This window comes from Phalangium opilio, unplaced genomic scaffold (genome assembly GCF_054372755.1).
Source record: "Phalangium opilio isolate 3A_F unplaced genomic scaffold, DU_Popi_V2 ptg000056l_1, whole genome shotgun sequence".
In the NCBI taxonomy this organism is placed as follows: Eukaryota; Metazoa; Arthropoda; class Arachnida; order Opiliones; family Phalangiidae; genus Phalangium; species Phalangium opilio.
The window spans coordinates 6,373,458-6,384,663 of NW_028324175.1; the positions used below are offsets into that span (position 1 = coordinate 6,373,458).

The 11,206-nt window shown below is 38.0% G+C and overlaps 1 protein-coding gene and 2 long non-coding RNA genes across 7 annotated transcripts in view; 2 read left to right on the forward strand and 1 right to left on the reverse strand.

Moving 5' to 3' along the window:
- The window catches only part of LOC149668269 (uncharacterized), a 142,872-nt gene that overhangs the window by 45,571 nt on the left and 86,095 nt on the right, over positions 1-11,206 (forward strand). The window lies entirely within an intron of this gene.
- Positions 436-2,399, forward strand: LOC149668271 (uncharacterized). The gene is made up of 2 exons (XR_016368017.1): positions 436-1,231; positions 1,582-2,399. It is a non-coding gene; the product is annotated as an uncharacterized LOC149668271 (long non-coding RNA).
- On the reverse strand, positions 1,620-3,416 carry LOC149668272 (uncharacterized). Of its 2 annotated transcripts, none has more exons than XR_016368021.1 (3): positions 3,268-3,416; positions 2,420-2,777; positions 1,620-2,347 (listed from the first exon to the last, which is right to left on the reverse strand). It is a non-coding gene; the product is annotated as an uncharacterized LOC149668272 (long non-coding RNA). The 2 variants fall into 2 exon arrangements; XR_016368022.1 differs by having other exon boundaries at positions 2,420-2,774; positions 3,268-3,415.

The window sequence follows — 11,206 nt, forward strand, 5'->3', positions numbered from 1 at the left end:
CAAAAACAAAGACCGGAAAATGATGGTGATAGAAGCCAGTAAGTGCAGACTGGTGTCTATGTGGAATGGACAAAGACCACAAAATGGTGGTGTTTGAAGCCAATAAGTACAGATTGGTATTCATGTAGAATAGACAATTGACTAGTCAGGTGAAGTAATAGTGGCCAGTTGATTTGTGGATAGATTCAAGTTTTGAAATTTCCGGGAACTGTGAATACGGTCCGGAAATAGCGAACACATTTGCTTCAATTCGGAAACTGCGAACACGGTCCCCTGGGGTGTAAGTCAATAACAACAGACAGACAGACAGACAGACAGACAGACAGACAGACACACACACAGACACGTCGAAATTAGAACCTCTCCGTGACATACGTCACTCGGAGAGGTAAAAATTGGATGTAGGGGGCCCAGTGTGGGGGGGGGGAGAGTAAAGCAGGGTGAACAAAACGATTTAAAAACTTAGCTAAGGTAGAGACTTAAAATAATCAGACAGTTTGCGTCGAAATTGGGACTTATTGGTAGTAACAACGAGGTCTGGGAAATAAGAATATTTTTTAAACTACTCCTTGGGACCAGTGACCCCCTAGTGTCCGAAATAATGAACCAGTAGTGGAAGAACCCAAGAGGTCCGTCGTGACCATGTAGAGAGCCTACCAAATTCACCGTACTCTATTACCAGCAGCGGAAGAGACCAAGAGGTGCTTTCTCCATCGTCAATTTTGTACGTCGAATGCGGTAATTGATGAGGGTCTTAATTTTGAATAAAAAAGAAAACGGCTTATGTCCGTTTCTGATGGTTTCCAGCTCTAAAGGTTTTTTTTTCCTTAAGTGAGCTCTTATTGGCTAGTTCAAACCCACGTGATCTTTGTTTTTTAAACTACAAATATCAAACGGCTCCTCGTGTCGTTGGCCTCGTTGCGCGCTGGGAGGAAAGTATTCTATTCCTCGACAAGGTTCTGAACGTTTAATCGCGATTAAATTGATTTGTTAATAATTAAAGCTTTGAGATTTATGATAACTACTTAAAATAGTTTAAGATTTGTTGCCTACCTGGACCAGCTTTGCAGATGATAAACACATTAGAAGAAAAGTTGATTAAAATTAATCAACAGAAACAATTACAACTGGATCTTGTTCAAGCTGATCCAGTAGTTGGCGTTGTAATGAACAGATACAACGCCAACTACTGGATCAGCTTGAACAAGTGGCTCAGAAACACAAAAAGAAGGTAAGCTTTTCTTTATAATATCCTTTACTTATTGACAGGCCACAGCTGGATTTAATTTAATAGCAATAGAAATGTATACTTTGTTTACGTTCATTGCCCTATTACGGAAGATGCTAGTTTCCATTTTCCTATTGTTTGTTTATTTTGAAGCTGTTATTACTTTAGAATTATTGAATATGTATGAAATAATAAGGCTATGTAATGTAGTTCTTTTATTCGTTGAAACATTGGTTTTATAGCTTGTATCTCAAACCAATCTACATTTTAGTTTTAAATGGCTTTATATTAGGCCTAAAGCTAATAGGACCTAGAACTTCTAACGGAGTCATGTTGTGTTAAATTCATTATAGAATGACCCTCACAAAGAAGTGTTCAAGGAAAAGGAGAATGCGTTAAGGGAAGAGTTGAAAATTTTAATTTTTACAAGTTTTAAACTTATTTATTTTAATTTTTACAAGTTTTAAGGAAGTCTTAAGTTTAAGTCTTGGGGACACCTCTGTCCTTGGTACCACCATCTCTAACTGCCAGCAGCGGGACGGAACCAATAGTACAACAAGTACCAATCCCATCATCAGAAAGACAGTCCTCAGCAGAACCTCCATCCATAGCAAAAGAAGTCGAGACACCAAGCCAGACCTCCAATCGTCCTATCCGGAACAGACGAGTTCCTACACGGCTAAACCTTTAAACGTCATTGCCTAAATTTAACAATCAAGTGATAACCTGACTCTGAGACAATCAAATTTTGATTCCTTAGAGTAGTACAAATTCAAAATAGTTGATGCCCTTTTAAAAATAACTTTACAATTTGTTTAACAACATTATTACATTAAGTGCACAACCACAGTCCCTTTTAGAAATGTAAAACTAAATTCTTAAAGGCTTTTATGAGTATTATTTTGAACTTTTAAATTCTCGCGTTTAACTTATTATGTACCTCGAACTTAAAATCTAACGGGAGAGTATTGTCATATTCACATGTAAACTATTCCATACAAGATGTAGATGGCGCTAGTCTCACTAATCAAAGGCTAGAGCCTACCTCCCGACGGGAAAACACTCTCGCTCTCTCCTCGGCTCTGGACGGTAACGTAAACGCGTTGCTCCCATCCTGTACTATGTAATAACCAACCTTCATTAAATGTAGAATAAATCTGAAGTGTATAATTATCCCGACTAATTATTTACCCCGGATTTGAACACTACAGTATGTCTTCAGACAAGCCAAGAGCGAGAGATGAAAAAGCTTTCTCTACCCATAGTTTATACTTTTGTCGAATATCTGCAGACGCTGATGGGTCAGGTGCTGTTTCTGTCTTGTTTACAATATCCCAAAGACCTCGATCCCTCAAGACCATCTCCATTTCAAACCGCCAATTGACACAATTGGTTGACTTTAGTTTCGTAATCTGTCCCATGAGTGAGGTGCTACTGCCGTCCGCCATCTTTGTTTTTGTTTACTACGCACTAATGTTGACCGTACCTTAAGCCTTTGCCTTCCAACGTTATTGCGTTTTTAAAGTCGTACATTGGTAACCACGCTCTGCTACTACATTGTTGGATGATCGAGTTAACGCAATAAAACAATGGCTTAGTTAATTAAATTAATGCAAAAACGTTTATTAGGAACAACAATAATACTGTTAAGAAAGACTGTATTGTACATCACCGTTAGGGTTACCGGTACACGCGAGTGAGACTGGGAGAGATAAAATACAGGCATGACAATGTGACGTCATTAATTTTGACGTATAAAGCTCCCCCTATGGGTAGTGACCCTTTGACCTATGTTAAAGTTTAGGCTATATTCTAACAAAAACGTATACTTACAATCCGCGACCTTGGCTCAAATATCTAAGCAGTCGACAGGGTCACGGGGTTGAACTTTGTTTATTTTACGGTAATATAAGTGCCCCCAAGCGTATAACCACGGCGAACTAAATTGGTTAAAAAAATATTCTCGCTACGCGACACGCATGGGCCTAGTTCATCTCGGAGGCTCCACTCTAACCCAACTCAAATATGGAATAAGTTACCTTTCGAACATCATTATTTCGATTGCTTCCATTCCTGGTCTCACCCTAAACATTGATAACGTTCAAAGGGCAGAACATACAAGATGTCATAATCCGGTGAACAGCGTTAAAATTCTTATCATATCGAAGGGATTAAAGTACATAAATCCCATTGATTTGAAATCCGTCACTCCTCAAATTTCAAAAATACTTTGGCACATTTCGGCAGAATGGGATTTCCATTCAATGGGAGTTCGCAGTTCGGCTGAATGGGATTTCCATCCAATGAGAATTCTGCTAAATAGGATTACAGAAACGAAGGCAAGAGTAGAATATATTATTTTTGCCTTATAGAGATGGCAGATTTCATAGTGAAAACCTGTTGAATATAATTCGATTTGCCCTATAAATCGCGCATGTATACGACAGAAAGTTAATCGAAAATATTAGTGTTCACTCTTATTAGTGTTTCACTTTATTGTTAATTCTGTTTGCCTTAAATAATAATCCTGTTAAGGGAAGAGTGAAGTGAGTTTTTATCGATTCTTCCACCAATTATAAGACCATTCTGCATAGTGAAACATCCAGAAAATATCTCAGAATGATTTTAAAATTCAAATTAGGCTCAGATTTTATGGATAATTTGAGATAAGGACCTCCGACCAATCGCGTAACGCCCTGCCTTTTTGTTAATAAAATTCTCGTGGCACGCTCCATGCCGAATAAAAAAAGCGCGAGATTGGATTAAAGTTATACTCGCGGTGTGACAATCGTGGCGCGAGATGTAGAGTGTGCAAAAGAAATTTTGTTAAGAAAAAGGCAGGGCGTTACGCGATTGGTCAGAGGTCCTTATTTCAAATTATCCATAAAATCTGTACCTAATTTGAATTTTAAAATCATTCGGAGACTATATTTCCTGGATGTTTCAGTATGCAGAATGGTCTTTTAATTAGTAGAAGAATCGATAAAAAATCACTTGATTTTCCTCTTCACCCTCCCTTTAAAGAGCTATGCGTTTCTTACTAGTCTTTTTAATGGATACAGTTACGAGTTGGTATTGTCGAAAGAACGAAGTTTCGGATTCAAGAAACGCGGCAAATGGTTTGGAGTCGTAGGAATGCTTCAAAGAAAAGTAAAGATGAATTTTATACATCTCACACACAAACCCCAAACCTTTAATTTATTATGTACAAACTTGTCACTGTCGCTCACATATTACATTATTTATGGAAAGTTATATTTCACAAAAAAATAAAATTCTTAAAATTATTTAACCTTCCTGTATAGTTATTCCAAATTCTCAAAGGTTATTTTAGGGCATTTATTTCAAAGAAAAATAGTTTTAAAAACTTGACAAATTAAGAATCTTTATTGTTAATTAAAAGTGGCTTTGGGTTGACAACACATTTTAACCATTGCTATATTTCGTGCCTTTGTGTCATCATAAAAGAGACGAGCTCAGACCTGATAGGCCTAAACGTGACCCCTGGTGAAATCTTATCGGATTTTAACGAAATTTGTCTTAATTTAAAGAGAAAATTACCCTCTACCTCCATAATTTAGGAAGTTAACTTCAGCATGACGCTTCAGAACAGCTTCCCAAGAAGTCTGGTGGTGGATTTTGTCCAGCCAGATGTCAACGACAAAGCCACCTTCGTTTTGCGCGCTCCGCTTCAATTGCCAAGAGCCTTGGCACTAATTAAACCATTTAGCTTGGAAGTAAGTACACAGTGGCGCCGCCAGAGGTAATCGCGGTAAGCGGCTGCTTACTTCAAATTTTGAAGGGGGCCTAATTTTGGAGGAAGGGCCTCATTTACAAAAATACGATTTTACTGAAAATATTCAAAATTTAGTCCTGGAGTCGCAGGTGGAATACCGCGGTGGCTACTGCAGGTTTGGCCGACTTTTGTAGACCGTCGCTATCATAATGGGATGGGGTTAGGTTAGTAAAGAATGCGCTTTGGGGATGGGGACCTTTAGTCCTACCGGGCCTAGAAGTGAGAGGCAAAAATACTTTCACGTGATAGAAACCTCCTGCTGGTAGAAATTTATTGGAAGCGAAAGAGGTAACTAAACCGAGCACTTTTCACTTCGACCACACTCTAAGAAATGGAAGTGTTAAAAACGTGTTAAAACGGTGTAAACACCGTAAAAACACCCACAAGAGAGTTTTATTACCTTGACTTTTTAGGGGTCAATTTAAAGTGTAAATTCGGTGTAAAATAACACTATTAAAACACCGTTCGAAATTAAACCTGAAAAATTATAATACTGCGGGTTTCTTAAATAAGGTCTTTCATTTATTTTTCATTAATGTTCTAATATTAAAGTCAATACAAACAGTAAAAAATTATTGAAAAACGTAATTGTTAAATCTTTTTTAAAGATGATATTCATGAAAGAAAACAGTTTTATCCTTTAAATAAAATTAACAAAGAAATTGGTAATCTGGCGGTGTTGTACTTTCATAAAACTATGCTAAACGTGTTGGGCGACACTCTTACAGGTGTTAAGCGATACTCTTAAAAAACGAGACTAGGTTTGGTACTGGCCTCACAGTAGGGCCAGCTTGAGAAGCCAAAGTGGGGCACTTGCTTTTGTGACATGTTTTATCATTATTTTGAGAAAAATTCGAGTACAAAATGGTTTTTTTTTTTGTAAAATCTGTAGTGCAAATTAGATTAAACGCGTTTCTGGTGCTCGAAAAACTCTTAGTGAAAAGAGATTATTAAATTTAACAAGAACGTCTATATCTACTGCTTGAATATTATAGCCTCCAAAACTAATTTAATACCCTATGCATTTGTACAAATTAAAAACTTTCTGCCTTTTTCAGAAGTTTATAAACCCGTAAAAATGACTTTATATGCAACAACCCTCGCTTAAAGAGCTATAGTTCTGCATGTGAGAACTTTCCTCCCTATAGGTGATGAAGTTCTCTAAAGATGGGACCCTGCTATGAATATAGCACTAATTGCTAATAATACTGCGGAATGGCGGATAATCAAAATTTTAATTAAACAGGAAAACCATACTCGATATTTGAGTTATGCCTCATGAGTGGTCAAAATGTAGCTATAGTGTTTTTTACGTCATCGGTTTTGCTCTTAAGTCTAGGAAAAGTACTAGAATTTCTACTATTATCCTACCAATAAATCTCCAACTCTTAAAGGTGTTACGCGACACTCTGAAAGGTGCCATGCCGCACCCTTTAAGGAGTTGCACAACACTAATATAAGAGTAAAAATTCACTTTCAGTGCGATATAAGAGTTAAAAAGGTGTTAAACTACACCTCTGTTGCACCATTTTATTCTTCTCTTTTCCACCAATTGCTCAAATAAGTGTTATTAAACACTTTCAGGGGTGTAAATGAACACCTGTAACGGTGTCAAATTTGGACCCATATAAACTACTTTTAAAGGTGTTAAAGCACACCCCAATTTCTTAGAGCTGCAGCTCTATTGTGTTACTTTTTTGTGTACTGATAAGGATCGTCAACGGGACGGCGCTGACTCGAGGATTATTATTAGAGAGTTTATGCTGCACTTCTTGTAGGCTTCTACAGTGCATTTGTCCAATGCACTTTAGAAGATTACACGTATTGCAACTTAAACTCTCTACTGTTACTTCTTATTTCGAAATAGTAAATACAAAGAGGAGAAAGAGGGAGATAGAAACGCGCTTTATAAAATCCGCCGAAAAAGGGGGGTAGTAAAAACAATTTTCGATACGTTTAGTTTTAGGACGCACATCCTTTGCGCATGGGGGATTGACCTCCTTGCCTTATGTCTGTCATCCCCTACGTCAACTGTGCGCGAGAAAGCAGCGCCCAGGCACCGCTGTGTACCTTAGATTTACCCCCGTTTTCACCACGCATGAATCACTGCTGGGTAGGGGGCCCATTCATCAAACACCGCTTACCCCGCAAAAGTTTCTAGCGGCGCCACTGTAAGTACACCAGTAAAGGCGCTCGAAATATCATAGGACGGACGCTGGCAAAAAGGGACTAGTGCGTGGTAAGCTTTAGTGATCCAAAAGAAAATTTAGTCCTAAAGAGACCTAATAAAGAATTACTTTCTCCACTGGAAAATTAAAGGTGAACTTAAAAGAGTACATCTCATCCCAGACCACTTAACCCATGGACAGGCAAAACCATGTTAAACCCACGTTAACAAATGGCAATGCGTAGCACGCGCCCTCACGCGTCCGCCGACCGCAATTTGTTGCCAAATGTCCCGTAAAGAAAAATTTGTCTCTAATGGTTCGGGATATATTTTAGTCAAGGCTTAATGTTAAACAGACTTTATAAACAATACCAGAGTGATATTTACAAAAACTAACTTGATAGATCGTTTATGAATCTTTAATGAGAGAGAGGCTAAAATAAATAAATAATGAAATTCAAACTTTTATAATTTAGTCAGATTTTCTCCCCATATCGGTGACTGGAGATCTCTACTCCTCAAAAAACAAAATGGCGCGAATTTTACTATGGTTTGGTGAAAAACCTCCAACATCCGCCGCCACAGCGCTAGTGTCTGTCTTTGCTCTAAGCAAACCTAGCTCCCTATTCAGATGCCTGTCCATGGGTTAGGTTGTCTGATATCTCATTTACCCAAGTCCATCTTTAAACAGTAATTTGAAAATTTTTAGTAACTTTGTTGTACCAGAAAATTAACTGATCCTTATTTACCTCTTACACAAAATGCATTAAACAGTACTAAGAAATTCGAACGTTCCAAGATGTATTAGATTACTAATCTCCTGTTGCTCGTGCCGTGATTTCCTTGCCGCCACCGCGTCTAGTTTTCCCAAGGATGATGGGGGGAGGGGGATGATCCGAAATCTGAGATAAATGTAAGTGCACTAAGTGTGGCACGACTCAGTTTGGGTGGGACGCCAAAAATGCAGGAGGAATAGTCGGACTCAATTGTAATTGGCTCAGAAGGGCTACAGAAGAACCAATTACAATTGAGTCCGACTATTCCTCCCCCATTTTTGGCGTTCCACAGTTAGCGCACCTGCTTCTCTAAGATTTCGCATCCAACCCCCATCATCTTTGGTTCTCCTATCCCTATAGCGTTTAAAAGATCAAGGCTAAACAAATTTCTTTATTGTAACTTTGCTAGGTATGGATTTGCATTCTGTGCCTGTTTCCCGCTATGGCCATTTTCTTGAAGTTGCTGGCGGTGCGATTTTTTGTCGATTTGAAGGCCTCGAATAACAGGTTTTTTTGGTCGTTCGGTGACGCTCTTTGGTACGAATTCGGCGCCCTCGTTGACACCGGAGCCGAACCACCCAGGCGATTGGAGCGCAGTTCCATGAAAGTCGGCTTGATTGGTTGGCTCATCTTTTCCATGATCGCCTACGCTTCCTTTTCGGGTCAATTAAGTAAGAAGCAAAATGTCTCTCATATATATCGCTATATTAATTTGTAGATGTAGTTCGGTTTGCATTCGTACTCGCGATTTTCATGGACGAGTTAACCCTAGATGTTCGAAAATAAATCGTTGTCTCAAGTCTGGTTTTCACTGCCGAATATTTAACGTAACATTAAAAAATAATCGGCAAAATTTTGCGGAAAATTCCTTAAAAAAAGGCGGCAAAACGTTTTCACTAAAACTTGCAATATCATAAGTACCATAATTACCCCTGATACGTAAAACACGCCCGTTGGTCTAATGTAACCAGCATGTTCATCTGAACCCTATACAAGTTAAGTATAAGCGACGCCGTGCGGCCTTTTTTGTCCCAACTTTTTAGCCAATGGGAAACGTTTCTAAGGGTGCTCTAACTTCCCAGAAGTCTGACTTAGAATCTCGGTAAATGGATAGTGCTCATTCATAGATTCTGGGTCAGAATTCTGAGTTAGTAAACATTAAGGTTTCGTCTGCTACACGTATGGACACAGGCCACAGAAGCCCAAGCTACAAATATCGTAAGTGTAATTGATGAATTAGTACCGTTATCCATCATTGTTTAATATATGTCGCAACAAAAATGTTTTAAGTTACAACCCTAAACCTATACTCGCGCGCTTAAAGGTCGCCATTACTCCAACACTGGTCCGTGGCCTACAAGATATCTGTAGGGGAGGTCTGAATATGAGCCTCCGCGGACGATTTACAGTTTCAAATGACTACAAGAGGCCGCCTCCATCGTTTTTTTGGGTGAAAATGCCCGTTACATTGGTCCTATGGGCGTGTTGCACTTATCAGGGGTAATTATGGTTGTTATGGTAATATCATGAAAGTGGGCAAGCTCGTGGAGACCAAGTCTTACCAGTTATGTTGAAAACACACCAATAGCAACCTATCGATTTTTTTAGAATTTATTGTCTTTGTAAAAACGTTAATTTTTATCATATAAATAAGTATTAAGCCAAAGTCCTTTAACAAATCGTTAACTATACATTTTTAGAAATTTAACTCGACCACACAAACGCCTTCAATTAAAAAAAATGGCGTCGAAAATAAACCTCTCGCGAGGTGATCAAAACCAAGCCTATGACGTCCCGCATTCGTCGATTTCTATTGGACACCGCTTTCCTTTAAGCAAAAGTTTATTAGGTAAGTAAGTAAATATTTGAGGAAAAATAGAAAACCAATTCCGAGCTTGCCGCCCAAAAAAACGCGAAATTTTGCAGCAAGTTACCGGTTTTTCCTGCGTTTTGGGCCAGTGAAAACCAGGCTTTAGAAGCGAGGGGTTAGTTACTTGAATAATCAGGTGTACAAAACCGCAGAAATCGATAACTTGATTTCTAGAATTCTTAGAAAATCATCAGTAATCAAAATCATTCTTGTGGGTAATCAAAGGTAATCAGAAATCTCCGATAATCACTGGAAATCACGTGAAATCATAAGAAAATCGGAAATAATCACATGATTTACTTACAATCTTTCGTAGTCACCTCGGAAATCACACATTTCGTGAACTAATCACGCATAATCAATCGAGGAATTCGGTAATTCCAAAATAAAATTCGTAACCAGTTCAGATAGAAATAATTACTGAATTCATCGTAATTCACGAAGAATCCAGTGCACTCTTAAAATCAAAGGTGTGATTTAGCACCTTTTGTCTTAATTTTGACGGGTCCAAAAACAGCACCATTAATGTGGTTAAATAACGCCTCTGAAAGCTTTAAATGGCCCATTTTCAACACTTTGCGTCTTAAAAATATTTCCCCCGACACATTTATTACACCTTTTAAAGCTTAATCGTACACCTTTTAATTACCATATTTTTAAAATATCTTCTTAAAGTGTCTGTATGTTCTTCTAATATTCTTCAAAAGGCGTAAATTTTTTCTTGAAGTGAGAAATAGTGCAGAAAAGGTGTGATTTAGCACCTTTCGTCTTAATTTAAAGTTGTTAACCAACACCTCTGAAAGTGTTAAATGGACAATTTTTAGCACTGCATCTTAAAAATATTTCCCACTGACACATTTATTACACCTCATTGAGATATTTCTTACACCTTTTAAAACAATATTTTTAAAAATTGTTCTTTGAGTGCTTGTACTTTGTATGTTCTTCCAAAATTCTTCAAATGGCGTGAATTTGAACTACCGAAGTGGGAAATAATGCAGAAAAGGCGTGTAATATTGTAAGGAAGGCTGTATTACACAACGAGATTTTAATACAGTTTGACACCGTTACCACATCGTGCTACTCTCAATAAAGGTGCTTTATATACTTTTCACTGTACACACACAATATTTTAGTGTTTTACCACCTATAAAAGTAGTTTTTATGGGTAAACATTTCACACAGACCGAAACCAAAATTGGGAGTTCTCATTCGAAAACACTCCCGCAATTTAGGCGGTTTCGAAAAGTGGTAAATAGTCTCAAACGAAAGTGTTCATGGCTAAAATTTCTCTGTTAGTAACAGAGTTGCAACGTGCCACATTATCTAACGATTTGAAGTCTTATCTAAATATAAGAGAAAGGTGAAA